This window comes from Toxorhynchites rutilus, chromosome 1 (assembly GCF_029784135.1).
Source record: "Toxorhynchites rutilus septentrionalis strain SRP chromosome 1, ASM2978413v1, whole genome shotgun sequence".
Classification (NCBI taxonomy): Eukaryota; Metazoa; Arthropoda; class Insecta; order Diptera; family Culicidae; genus Toxorhynchites; species Toxorhynchites rutilus.
Window position 1 is genome coordinate 49543105 of NC_073744.1, and position 15439 is coordinate 49558543.

The 15439-nt window shown below is 40.6% G+C and overlaps 2 protein-coding genes across 2 annotated transcripts in view; one reads left to right on the top strand and one right to left on the bottom strand.

The window, feature by feature from the left end:
* LOC129765119 (uncharacterized) overlaps positions 1-15439 on the top strand; it is a 279465-nt gene that overhangs the window by 46266 nt on the left and 217760 nt on the right. The window lies entirely within an intron of this gene.
* Positions 1-15439, bottom strand: part of LOC129765123 (autophagy-related protein 16-1) — a 266024-nt gene that overhangs the window by 7601 nt on the left and 242984 nt on the right. The gene's annotated exons all lie outside the window — the stretch shown is intronic.

A 15439-nucleotide genomic window follows, 5' to 3' on the forward strand; every position in this document is an offset into this window, starting at 1 on the left:
TGTGTTGAGAAAAACACATTCCATCCCAGCAGCGGTCGGTCCTTGACAGACTTTTCATCCACGGGGCGCGCGGCGGCCACTAGCTGACAGAAGTAGGCGCGCAGGTTATTCCTAATTAATCAAAGTGATATGACGTGACTGTGCAGCAGCAAAAAAAAGGTCGTCGATAGATTTTGCCCGGATGTGAGAGATCCAATCGGTACGCTGATAATTGCGAATGATAGCTTTGCCCGTGATACGAAAAAGGAAGGAAGCGCTACATACAGACACTCATATTCGAGATGTTTTGCAATGGCCATTCATTAATTCAGATGTTGTTATTCAACAGTGAAGAAAAGCAACAGGATTGACAACTGCCATTCCAGTTATTGAATGTCCTACTCTCTTGATCTTGTTCTACTTGATTTAACACACTCTTGCGGTTAGGCTGTTGGATCGAGTCATGAGTTTGAAATATTTGAACGATAATATCAGACCTTAGCCTGAGGCAAAAAAAATAAAATTATTCAAACTGACGCTGGACTATGCAATTTTGAAAACCTTCGTTTGCCTCGAAACATGTTAGTCGAATTACAGAACACGATATAACCATCTAAAATAAAAGGTTTTTTTTCCTTTTAAACATCAAACTGAATAACATGAACCAAAATAATTAAAGAAATCAATGATTTGATTATGTTGATACACACACAAAAAACCAACATAAAAAATACCCAGAAATTTAATTCTTGAAAATGAAATTTTTGCTCCCTCATACAAAACTTTTCATTACCAAATATGATTTAAATATATCCAAAAATAAAAATTGTACTCTGTGGAAACTCTCAATTTGAATTCTCGGGGCTGTTTCATTTTAGATTTTTTGAAGAAAGTAAAAAAGTATCAGTGCATATTTTTCATAGAAAATAAGCGTTTAATTAGGTCTATGTAGAATGTCGTTGCTTCAACGTGCGAAGTTTCATGTAGATATCACGGATTTGATGTTAGTTTCGTCTTAGGAGTTGGCAGCACCATCTCAGATACACTCAAAGTTAATTTTTAGCATAAGTTATGGCATCCCGATTTATTGCATTAAATGAGCTGAAAAATAACAGAAAATGTTCTATTCCCCAATACATGTATATCATTTGTATAATATATATGCTAGAGCCAATATGAGCGAACGAAACAGGAGGCACATTTAAATGAAAGCATATGAAAGCTTGTCGTATAGTTTGCCAAATACACGGCCCAGACAGAGAAAGATATATTCTCGTTCATGTTCTTCTTTATCCTCTTGAAAAACACTTTCCAACTTGATGAGGTGTAATATTATCACGCTTTTATATAATAGCTCTGGCAGCTATATGGATAGCGTGGTCGTGCGAAATAGCTTTGCATTCCAGCCGGCCTTGGTTCGATCCCCATTGACGTCGTATGGACTTTTTTTTGGCACAATCCCAAATGTTATGAGAAAAGAAAACAGAGAGAGATGTCTGCTCGTATACATACAAACCATTTTTAAGCTTTTAAAACAGCTCATTATTTGCGCATTTAACTCTCCAGCACACGAAATGGCATCATTTCTGCCAAAGATCCACTTCTTGAAATGAGCCAAAATTTTTTCAATATTTTTGCAAAAATCCACAACTGTAATTTCTACAAAATTCTGGTCAAACATTTCATCGTAGGAATTTTTTTAATTTTCATAAAAAAATGCCAAACAATTTTTGAAGAAAAAATAATACTGAAAACAAAATATTTGAAAAATTAAATTCATTTTTCTCAAACGTGTACTTTTTTGAAATTTTCAGAAAAAAATTAGATAGAAGCAGCCCTTGAAATTTCCAACAAGTCATCCATACATCGAAAGATGGGTACTTTTACAGGGAAAAAGTTTTTGTAACAAAAACTTTTTCATGTTTTATTTGAAAAAAAAAATTAATTTCAATTTCAAAAGTTCGTCATACTATTATTCCTGAATGATTGAGAGTTTTTCACACCAGCGGAAGTTGCGGTTGATCCGCAAAGCCTGCCACTTGGAACTATTATTTCTTCACGCTGGAGTAACTGATTTTCGTACACTTCAGTATCCGATATATAAAATAATAAATTATATTGCAATATAATGATTTTGAAAATGATAGACTTTACAGTAACAATCAGAAAGTTACCCGAATTTCACATAATCCCAAAAAATATTCATAAAACAAAAAATATTTAAAAAATACAGATCATGACTTTTGTAAAATTTCCGGATAATAAACAGAATCAGACCTAACAACGTGAAAGAGCAGCTCAGTTGCCAAAAAAACATTAGATAAATATAATCTTCTAAATAAAAGAACCCTTTAGAAGGAGACGGAAAAAAACTCGGAAGAAGAGCTCATGTTTAGAGAATGACATTTCACATTTTTACATGACATTTATACTTGCTTTATTCTCGAAGATACATTTCAAAGCCCGTGTTAATGTATAAATGGCCTCTTTATCTTGAACAGTAGCGTGAAAAGAAAAGAAGGGACAAGGAAATTGTTACACTAGTTTCTTACAAATGAAACAGTGAAATCCCCAGCATAATTTTTGAATTTCGTAATTACAATTTTTGATTTCACTTAGTATGTCATATGCTTTCTCACTTTGTATTGATTCGATGTTATCTAACAAATCATTCAACGAGAACAACACTGTATGTAATCGAATCCTGTATATAATCGAGTCAAAAAAAAATTTTTTTATTGAATTTTTTTGCATGAGTTTTTTTGTTTTTTGAATATAAAAGAGGAATTTGATTTTTGATTCATCCCCTTGAAGTCAAAAAAACACCTTCCTCATGTGAAAAATATAATTTTATCTAGGTTCTCTCAGGTGGCGATAGACGATCATATTTGATGAAAAAATGCTTCTACGCATATGTTCAAATTTCAACAAGGACAGAGTTTTTTTTTGTTTCAGACTCTGTTGCCTCAAACTGGCTCTACATTAAAAGTACGTTACGGAAGACTATTCTGTTGCTTTCATTTGGAAGATGAGAAAATTTAGTACAGAATGTAGTAGTGGAGCATCAGAATTAGTGGATTTTAATAACATTTTGGAAGTAAAAAACTTGAAAATAAATAATTTCTAATGATTGATTTTATCCTAAAAAATCATATTAAGCTGGATTGTTTCTATAAATTAAATTGAATCTAGCCGCTCTCTAGCCGCTCTACAATAAGTTCTTTGACACCCAACTTCTATCTTTCTTAAATTGGCTTCAATATCAATATAAAAAATTCCTCTTCAAAAATCACGATTTTTACCCCACTGTACATGTAAAAGACACTTTAATTTCACCTTAACGTTGAAAGGTTACATTTCTTCTTGAAATATGTCATATTTGAAGAATACAAAAATATTTTTTTCCAAATTCGAGTCCAACCTGTATCATATAATTGGTATTACACTGCTGTTGAAGTCATAATAAAAAAAAAAAACAACAAAATATAATAAAAGTCGTACAAAAAATTCCGCTCGCATAATTAACCTATGCATCGGAACATATAAAAACTTTTTTTTCGATAACAGTGAGTGATACACACAAAAAAAACACTTAGCTGACGTGGGATTACGTTGCATGTTGAAATTAAATAACCGCAAATCGTAGTCAATCACTTGCAGCAGACACTTTACCGCATCCGACTTCAGCCTACCCGTGGCGAGCTCATTTTTCAATCTCTCATTCGGGTACGTCCCTGCAGCTTGCTTGAATCGACGATAACGAATCATCACGATGCTTGATGCTGTAGTGCGTATTAGAGACATACCTAGCGGTCCGCACAAATGTATGCGAAATTATGTTCTCACGTTCAAGTGAATAAGCTTGTAACGTTTTTTTTTTCTATTGTAGAGACTTCAAGCTACAAGCGAGGCCGAGAGTTAATTTTACACTCAAACTAGTGTTGCCAGAAAATATTTCATCTTCGACAGAATGCTTTTTCGTGTCCTGAAGCTGTTTTACATAACCACGCTATCCACACAGCTGCTGATGTTGTTGCTTAAATGCGTGATAATATTACACATCTCGATCTGGACCGTGTATGTGGCTAAGTATGCTTGTATCTTGTTTCGCTCGCTCATATTGATCTAATATTGCTATACTATACATTAGGGTGCGAATGAATGTATGAGAAAAAATCGACTCTAAAATTTCAAAAAGTTAACCTATACAAAGTGTTCACAACCTCGAAAAATCACCCTATACTAAATTTCAGCTAAATTGGACTTAAGAGAGAGTGGCGCAAAGCGGTCAAAGTTTGAGTTTTTTTGAAAATCGAAAAATCACCCAAGTGAAGGAAAACGGAGTTTTCGATTTTTTTATGCCAAATGTCTTAAAATTGCATGAAACGTCGAGACCTAGTGTCATCTCAAAAATTTTTTTTTTCGAAAATCGACACTCTGGGACTTTTTTTGGAATACGAAATGAAACGTATGGTTTTAATCTCGATTTTTCACTCGGAACTTGTTGCGAAATGTTGATTTGCACAAAAATATACCCTATGCCAAATATTAGCTCATTCGAACTCCATTTATTAGTGATAACGCCAGATCTCAACATTTTATGCATTTTTAAGACATTTGGCATCGGAAAAATTTTCGATTTTCCAAATTTCCTTTGCTCCTTGGAAGATTTTCGAGGTTCAAAAAATCAAAACTTTGAGCGCTTTGAGGCACCCCCAAATCATGTCCGATTGAGCTGAAACTTTACACAGGTCATTTTTTTTTTGGGCCAATAAACAAAATGTACATGGTCGGTTTTTGAAATTTGACATGACCATTTACGCTGCCACCCTATTGCACACATCAGAAAACATGTTGGAATATGTAAAAACTGTTAACCTTTCAGTACATTCGTTGGATTACAAAACGTGTTGTAATTAGGGTAATATTTTATTGTATTGTCTGAGAAGGCTAATGACTCTCCTAAACAGAGATGAATCATGGAAGACTTCACCTGCTCCGCAGAAGCGAATATTATGATGGGCTTGGTGTAAATATGTACCAAGGGTTTATATGACTTCCTTCGGTTATCAATGTAGTCTGTAGCTACTCAGGACACGTAATCAACAAGTCTAAAAGCGGGAAAACAAAAATCGAAGTGAGTTGCGGTAGATATATGATTAAACAAGAAATTGAACAATAAATATGTACAAATCAAACGAATATTGGAAACGTTGGCTCTTCAAAGCGTGGTAGCGGAATCTTCCATTAACCACGCGAGTTCGTTTTTTTTTGCCACGAACAAAGTAATAAAATATTAATGAAGATGATACAAGATAGCGAGCATTTTTTGAGTGTGGAACCGAAATTCTACATTTTGCTAACATCATTTCGCGCAACTGCTCCGACGAAACATGTTCCCGGCTCCGCTCAAAATAATACTTTCGAGATTCTCTCACGATACATTCCGAATCCAATGAATCGATTACAGTGTCCTGCCATTAGCGGTCATTAATCAATTTTAAAAGGAACGACATCCGCCGAACGTTTGCCACCCAAAACAAAACAACCACAAATGGGGAATCCCCTCGCAACGGCCTCCCAAATGGGCTCCGCTTAGAACAGGCAGATCCACCCAGCCAAGGTTATATTTAGCAGCGAACCTTTCATTTTCGCTCGCATCCGGACCGTCCGTGTCAGCCAGCCAGCCAGCAATTAGCACATCGGGACCGATTCGTGAACAGATCCTGTCCGCGAGCAGTGCTGCTCGCCGCCGCTGCTTCCCTTCAAATACTCGCAGCAATAGGGGTTGTTGGACGATGCCGGAAAGAAATCATCCGCCACTTTGGCGCGTCCAGAAAGATCCCACGACCACGTTCCATGGACGAGTTGGACGCAAGCTAGCCTAGTGTACCTGTCCGGCCTAGGCAAACAACAGATACCGGTTATCTTATCATACCACCGAGATCGTAGCAGCATCCCCGCTGCACTCTCTGGTATTTGGAGGGACCAGACCAGGCCTCCCCGAGGCCAGTGACAGCAGGGAATGCAGACACAGGAAGAAAGTTACTCCGCCAGAAGCACCAAAACCAGGTCAATCCGCTGCAGGCGCAATGCTCGGCGGGGAAACGGCACAAAAAGTGAAACAATATGCATTTAAATTCAGACCCGCATGAATTTAATAGACGTTTTATAAATTGCATGTGCGTTTCTTTCTCTTCTTCGGGTGGTTGGAACTTTTCCACTCCCAGGAGGATCGGAACGATCGCGGGAAGGCCAGCGTCAGTCAGATGTGTGCACCACGTACCGAATGAACTTTGATGTAGTTTTTTTTCCTCCAATGCTATCTAATTCACATTGATCTTCCTGCTGCAAACTTTGGGCCCCCACCAAATACAGGCAAAATGGCAAATCCGGTACCGCGAGGGTGGGGTGGGGTGAAGGGTGAGATTGTTATGTTCAGCCACGAACACACGCCGACATCGTGAATGCACTTTTTGTGGTTTCGCGGCCATGCCAATAATTGAAAACACGTCGTCGTAGCATCCATTCATTTCACTTGGCGCACTTTGGAGGATCTCTGCGAGATGATTGCACCGTTTGGATTAGACAGCCACAACATCTGACGTGTTTTTGCTCCGCGCGCGCCCCCCCGCTCGCGTGGTATGTGACGATGATGACGATGTTGATACATCACGTAGCCTGGGTATGGCGGGAAAAATCCAGCCCAAGAAAACCGGGTTACGGCAGAGATTAGGCACACGCATTCATTGCGAATCTGCGCGCGCAACGGTTACCACAAACTGGTTCGTTTAGCTCGCTGGCTTCTGGGCGAAGATCCCCCCGCTAGCCGTTGGTTTGGAGGACATGGGCACGAACAAGCGACAGTTTGTCATCTCTGCAGGCGATTTAGAAGAGAAAAAAAACAGTGCTCAGTGCAAACTGCTGTAACTCATGTTTGTGCAGAATGTGTGGGAAACAGTTAGTTGAAGGATGTTGATCGATAGTTCGCCTCGCAACCTTGATGATGGTCCTCACCACTGTTGACCTTCTCGGGGAAACCGGTGTACGGTTCATGCCCTCGCTTTGTGTTCAATGTTCCCCCTCACCAGCAACGCTAGAGCCAAATTAGCTTGATCATTAGGCATGTATGGAACATATGAAGTGATCGAAAGTGTGTAAATGTTATTCTGCTTTCCTTCTTTTTCCATCAAAACAACTGAGGAAGTTGTGCCGAAGTTTCGCCAGATTTCGATGATTCGATCATTCACACGGACGCGTCTGCGTGAATGGCGTTTCAAATAGTCGACTGGCGTTCGCGATCGTGGCCAATAACCTCAACAAAAAAAAAATGTTTGTGCTCAAAACGAAGTCGAAAAAAAAAGAGAAAATCTGTACATATCGATTTACGAATACGGATCGCCAGACGCATTGAGTGGCTGTTGTGTGTCTGAAGAAGATTCCGCTAGACGGATAATTTTGGTTCTTTGGTAGAAGCATGATTTGCAGAGCAGACACTGAAACTATCGGTTTTTACGCTTTTGATTATCTAATTGCTGTATCTTGTAGTTCTAATCAACCGATTTCAAAACAGTAATTAATACTTTATGATCGCAACACACAAATTCGTGATGATTATGACTAACGTTTTTTTTCTCGTACTCTCCTCTCTTTCTTTCCAGGTAATTATATAATCCACGATCTTATCACTAGGTCATCGGGAGCACCTGGATACGGCAGGCGCACAAAATTCCGTCCGTACATCTGACACGATTCGATGGTTATCTCGTGGTGTCTGTGCTACCGGTTGATAGCTTTGTTAGGCCCCTCCGCAACACCGTTGTACAATATTTACATAATCTAAATCCCGTGCTGCCGGGAGTGTGGAAGCGAGACTGGATAATATCCGGCGTCGCGTGCAGACGACGACTTTCCGACGGAACAATGCGACAGGTGCCGCTGCGCCGCCGGCCAAGATCCACAATGCGTTGTGTTTGTTCCATTTCTAGCCTGTCACTTGCGGTGCTCCCATTTCGTGAGTTAATATCGCCGCGTCGCGATTAAATCTTGCTCAGAATCCAACGCTCCAAGTTTTCGGCGGCATAGTTAAGGTTCGTTGCTTACCGCATGTCATCGGCTCCGTTATCCCGCGCAACATCCACGAGATTCACATCACACTCACGGGATGATGAGGAATCAATTAAACGATACATGACGCTGCACGACCGCAGCCAAACAATATGTGTATGAATGTAAAGTGGGTGAAATTGGTGTCATCCGAGCGCGCCGTTTGACAGCTGATGTCAGAAGCGACGAAACGCGCGCGCGCCATGTTTCGCATAATAATTTCGCTGGAGGCCGCCACTCCATTTTTCTACGGCAACGAAGCAACGGGAATTGGTGCGAATGGTGGATGCGGAGGGCTAAACGATGTTTCGGCGACGAACACTCACTCGCGCAGTGAGTCAACCTGCTCGCGAATGGGGGCGGAGATGAATGTCTGGCGGTTGACGTTGTGTCATAATATGTGTGCGTGTGTTTGAAGTTTTACGGTCTGCTCGTTCGGTGTTATGTTTTTTCTCGCTTCGTTGGATCGATAAATACCCGAGACAGTTGTTTACATTCGGGTTAAATCGAGAAGCAGCCACAGTAAAAAAAAAATGGAAAAAAGCCCCTGCGTTTCAGTATTCAAAATCAAACTCACTTTTTCATAAAACGTTGTTTTTATGCATAATCCTCCGGAAAAACACAAAAAAAAACTTATTGACGTAAGACTACGTCTTTCATTGCTTTACTGGTGGAAATTCAATGTTTTGAAAATGAGAGCGTTACGCAAGGACACAAAAATTTGACCGTTAATGCCTCTTCGCCCGGTGAACGAAATGATATGATAGCCACTTCATTCGAAAGATAAAATGTATGCGTGTTATATGCTTTTCAATTATTGACCCGAAAACTTGTTTCAATAGCTTAAAAATTGCTTCAAAACAGGCAATTGAAATTCCACAAATCTTGAGCCTTAGCTTGAGCTTGGGTAGACTGTACAATTCGCAGTCACTCTCCGTGATCGACCTGAACCAGCGAAATTGCACAAAGAACACACTGTATGACACTTGGGGGTAGCAAACCATTCTCATTGTACATGCTTCGGTGATTCGTGCTGCAAATAATCATTAACTACGTCAGCCTCGTCAGTCTTACAGCCACTATGGGAAGGGAAGGAATGTTAGTATGTTAATCGCCGCCCGAAGGCCAGAAGGGTCACCTCTATAGCGTGGTTCCTTAGCGATTATCAAGGAAGAGATAGTTGTTAGTGGGAGAAGGTAATAATCAGGATTCACTGAGGTAAGTGATGTGATTATGATAACGCGAACTATCGTCCACTCAACCACACGAAAATCCGGAAATCTCATGTGTCATGTGCCGGGTAGATTGGTTTTAGGTATCCTGAAAAGGAAAACCTATAAATTTGATTAGACCATCTATAAATTCTATTATTTATCACACGTATTTTTATCGAAATCCAATCGCGACGATGAGCTAACGCAAATTGTAATAAGATAATAACTCCACAATACAATAAAACAAAATACCTTCATAGCTTCATAAATTTGTACCACCTTCAAACGTTAGTCCAAGTCCAATGCAGTCTCAGAAATAGTTGCATGAAAGTCTCATAACCCATCTTTTATCGTCGCGGAAAAACAAATGCAATAGCAACGGCCATAATCATTGACCGGATATAAGATGAGCAAACCCTAGAGGCCCCTGCTTTGCTTGGCTTGACTTTGTGAGAGCATAATTGGACCCTCAGAGAGCGGCACTGTGCAGAGAACAGAGCGAAATTTTATGAGCGGAGAGAACAAACCCTCACCAACAACAACAACTCCAACATTTAAGAAAAAATGAGGGTAAAAAACTGTCCATGGCGAAATAGGACGAAATATGACGAATGAGACGAATGCTGCTTGGAAAACTATTCATTCGCTCTACTGCATTCTCACTTACTACCCATCGCTCACTCTCATTAAAATGGCTTAAAAAACTTCATAGCCATAGACACATTTTTCTCACTTCGAGAATACTTCTTGACACTCTTCAACACTCTACTATTAACACTTCATTTTTTGTTATTCTCCTACTTCTGGTTTTCTTCTGAGAGACTTTATTTGAAAGCTACTTTTTCATGGCATTTATTTATTACAAAAAAAAAATTTAATCACAGAACCGATATTTGCATCACAATATTTAATTCCGGCTTTATATTTATCAGTTGTCAAATTCACTTTATCAATCATATTGACAACAACAAAAAAATAATCGCAGCGCAAAAGGAAACCGAGAAGGCCGAACCAAACGCGACTCCCCGTGAATTGAATTCAGGCAAATCTTTATATAAACTGGCGCCCGCACAGAAATCCAATTAGTTGTGATTGGAAAGCATCGAATGAGTACAAATCTACCTTCATTCAACCTGACTCAATTCACCACTACTACTCCCCCTGACATGAATCTCGTTGCCCGCGTACACAATCTCATTGTGGCGTCCATATAAGGCGTCGTGCACAAATTACGTAACGCTGAAAATCCGGATTTTGGACCCCCCCCCCCCTCTACATAACGCAATTTCCTATCTCTAATACACAGGAAGTAACGCAACCTCGACCCCCCCCCCCCCCTTATCACGTTACGTAATTTGTGCACGACGCCTAAAGTGAAACGAAAACTAGATTTCTGATGCAAAAAATGAGTTACATCATGTTTGGGCGGCTTCATTGTTTATCTACCGTGAACTCATTGATGTATGAGCACAACGTAAATAGAATACCAGGTATATAACTCCCCGCTTTTTTTCATATAGTGGTAGGCAAAGAATCAAAGCAAAAATAATTTTCAACATGACAGTTGTACAGTGTTTCTAAAATTAGCTTCTTTGTATTGGAGAGTGTATGATACATGAGAGAGAGAGAAACGAATTCAGTCTGGGAGAGTCTCTCCAATTTGCCGTTATGTTCATTTGACAGTGAAGAATAGAATGAGACGGGGCTTCGATATACAAACAGTTCTCGAGGAGAGGGCCCGATTAACTGTTGATTCATGTGGACGGACATGTGGCCTTTGAATTGTATGCTGATTAATCATTGACCCGAAAATTTGTTTCAATAGCTTGAAAATTGCTTCGTAAACAAGCTGTTGAAATCATAGAAATTCGTATAGAAGCTGATCCATTTCAAGAACGTTGTTTGATATTTGCTGAAGCGGACACTGTTTTTTTTAAGTTGTCGAAATTGTGTTTATATCATAGTATGTTTTTTTACATATATCGCATTAATTGTGAGAGACGAACGCATTCACATCAACGTTGCTATTAATACTATTTACAAGTTCTATGTAGGTTGTCACTGTTTTCAAGAACTTTTTCCGTGTAGTATGTCTTAACCAGGGGAGGGTGAGGATTTCGTTGAATTTGGATTGAATTGTGAAAGGGCATATAGTGCATCTCCCGGAAGTTGCCGATTGATAAGTAGCGCTCTACATTTCAATGCTGGCAACTGTAAATTCAGCCCACCGTTTCGCTTGATACGCGCTAGTTGCTGCATCGGGATACGTGCTGCTATTCCTCTCCATAAAAAGACCCCATGGCGGACGTAGCTTTTGCTATGTGGACACTATTTGCAGCGATATTTGAAGCCAGATACCACATTTTCGCTGAGGAGCGTCAAACGACAACGAAGTGTCTTTGTCAAGGCAGGTTGAGAAGAAGTTTGGATTGAGTTGTCCCCAAGGGCCCTTCTCAAGGCTAGAGACGAATGAACTGCAAACATTTAAAGTCTCTATAATGCAAGAAGAAGAAGAAGAAGAAGAAATCCATTTAGTTGTGAATGGGAAGTGACACGTTAACGGTCTCGCTAGCTCGCCAAGCACTATGATCTTCTCTCCGAATCCCATTTATTTTCGGCCGCCGGACTGAACGGAGCCGCATTTTTTTGGTGAAAACAGCAGTTCTATTATCGAATGCTTACGAATGCCACTATCGATCGATGATTCCAACTGTCGGGAGTTTTATTTGCGTAGGGTATTTCTAAGGAGGAATCGATTCATCCTCTGGGCGTCAATCATTCTTTTCCGGGTAAACTAAGTGGTATGATAATCACTTTATTCGAAAGATAAAATGTCTAAGAGTTATATGCTTCTCGTTATTGAAGCTTCTCGTTATTTTTCATGAAGCCTCTCGTTGAAGCTTCTCGTTATTTTTCATGAAAAATCGCTGTTTAGAAGCTTCATTTTTACATGCCGATCAAAATTTTCAACCAAATCGGTCGAGTAGATCCAGCTGAAAAAACATGATTTCGGGAAAAACGTAAAGCAATAGTATATCCATTGAGATGACCACATACTTTTGGCTATAACTTTCCAACAATGGAAAAAATATCGATTTTTTCGACATTTCAGACCGGGGTCCCCCCTTAAATATCCTCTGGTGTGGCTTGCATACAAAGATGATGACATTTGAATAGAGAGCTTGAACAGTAACACATTTCATTTAATAAACAAACCCTCAAACATATTCGTGCTGCTTTTCGGACATTCCCATGGCGATTACTTAGTGATCATAAGCAGAGGCCATTAATTGTTCAACCACATTCATTGAGGTCATCAACGCTCCTTGACGGATGGTTAGGTGAAAGATGCACCTAACCTGACGCGACCTGATGGGCCGCGAAAGTCTCGATGGCCCACCTTTTTTGCATTAATGATGGCAATTTGATACAGGAATGTGCGCGCTGATAATGATCATCTTCCATTTACGTTTGCGATTTTCAGCGCGAGTTGATCGCGTTGCATCGCGATAAACAGTGTGTGCCAACGGAAGCAGCTACCAACAAAGGGAGGGCCCCGAAATTAACGATATCATGAATCATTCGTCTCAATTAAATCGGCAAATTTTCGAACGGTTATATGCCCATTTGCACCGCCGGTTTTTTGTATTTTCTCTGTACACAAAAAAGTCATTTTGTACTAATTATTATCAGAATGAAAAATACTGGCGATAACGTGTTGGAAATGGGAAACGCTTCACGACAGCAAAAGATTATCTGGATGGATCCACTTGCTCAAACCGTACAGAACGTTATCTATACTCGCGGTATATATAAATATTTTTTTTTGACAAATAAACAAATAAGATTAAGACGCATCAAACCTAATACTGATTGTTTAAATCCATTGCTCCGTTGCGTTCTTGAGTTAAATCGTGAGGAACGGACACCAAATCATTTTTACTTATATTGATACACAAAATTTACTAAAAAAAATGACTTTCCAATTTCTCAACTTCCCGAATAGTGTTCATAACTTTTTTGATCCTCTCGAATCAATTTCGTTTTTATACAAATTCAATTTACTATAAACGATACAAATTACATTTGAATAACAGAACATTCGGAATATGATGCCTCTCAAAAACATCCAATGCTGTCAAGGCTTAGAATTATAATAGTGACCCTCATGAAGCTCTCATTTGACATTCTGAGATCTTATGTGCATCTGGAGAACCTTTTTAAGAAAGATTTTACCGTTGATTTACGAATTCATTGTTCAACTGGATTCATCTTTGGAGAACCTCAAGTCAGAATGCTTATTTCAAACAGTCAACCATTCCTGGGTTGACCCTTCCTCACGTTCCCACAATTAGTCTTGATGGGGCGCACTAATTGTGCGACCCGAGCAAGTCATGATCCGCCTCGTTGGCCGCGCTGATGACAGTCAGCTCTCGCGCTCAATGAACCCTTCCACAAATACATACTCACATACACACACACTCCTCAATCAATTTTCCGTGGGTCCAACACCGTAACGGCACAGAGTCAAAATAAAACGTTTGCGATGTGCGTTTTTCTGAGCGATACATCCGACCGGCCGTGTGCGAACGACCCCGCACTCTCGCGGTCGCAAGAATGATAGTCAACCTGCTTCGGTCCCGAACCCCGAGGGGTTACATGGCGACCGTACAGAACCTGTGGCACCACGATATGGGATGGGACAGAGCCGGGGCGCGCAGATTAACCGCAAAACACCGACCGACTCCGGTTAGAATATAGGCCAGCAGGCTAAGTTTCTCCACATCCCGATGGTGGTGTGCCTCAGCGCCTACAACGCCTCCGCCGCCGCGTCTGATTGAGTGTGGTGTGTTTATGCGGGGAAAATAAATCAGCTCGACCCCACTGGCCCAGTGCTGTCTCCGTGAGTGCACCCAGCGGAGAAAGAAAGCCAAAGTAAACCTACATCATAATTTCTTATCGTTGTAATTTTATGGGCCTTTATGAGTATATATATATATGTGTGTGTATAAATGTAAACATTATTAATAGACTTTATTCACATGGTTTATTGTAGCACAATTCTGCCTCGTCGATCATGATGGTGTTCTGTGCAGGTTCCCGAGCAACAGGTCCACCTCGCAACATACGGACGATCATTTGTCCGAACGGGTCCGTTGTTACCGGTGGTGAATTGAACATATTGACTGTGCCAGAAGAGATGCAGAATAACTGTATAATGATTGCCGAGCCTCGAGCAGGCCAATTCTCCGCGCGGATAAACCTGCTATCGAACGGTCTCCTGTGGCAGCAACACCCACACCAGCGCCACCTGCACAGTGTGGCACGGCCATGGCCGCGCTATGGAGATCTTGCTTTCAGCGACGCTTTTGTTGTGGTTGGAGGCCGTGGCGAACTGTGCCTCGGAGAGCCTGATCGGCGCATAGAAAAAAAAGGCCAAGAAAGGGCCCATTTATAGCATTATTTATCTCGCGTTTAGCGCAAAATAAAGCGAACCCGATGGAAACTGTGACATAAAGCTGCCGCTGCCGTTGTGGGTCTTCGGTCCCAAGGTCTCTCTTTCTCTCGCCAAGGGGAAAGTAGCGGGAAGAATTGAGCCGTCTCATGTGCCGCAGATAATTTACATACACATTTTTCATTCATTTATTTATCGCTGCAGATTCGAGCGCCCCCTCTCCACTGAACTTTCTTTCTCCGCCGAGACTAGGGCGTTTGTTTGAATTTGTGATTTAGGGTAAATGCAATGCTGGGATAAGTTTTCTGTGGATCTCATTTGGAGCTGGAATTAAATAGTCCGTGGGAATTGTGCTAATTTATAGTAATTTTGAATGGGCCCGGGGTGAACCGAGTCACAGTTAGACGGAGCAACACACTGCAATCTGTTAGATAAGTAGTTCAATTTCTGTTGCGGAACAACTGCGGCTAACGGATCATAGATTAGTGTATTCCCTTCCAATAGAAGAAATAACTCATCATCGGAACGAGGTGTGAGCGAACGGTAAACATCAGTTCATCATGCTACATATTATACATTCCTGTTCTAATTCGTAATGCTGCTGCCGGGTGATTCCAGGAATCAGCTTGAACAAGGTCATCCACTTTCCTGGCTCCCGGCGCGCAGCTCAATGCGCAGGCGCTGA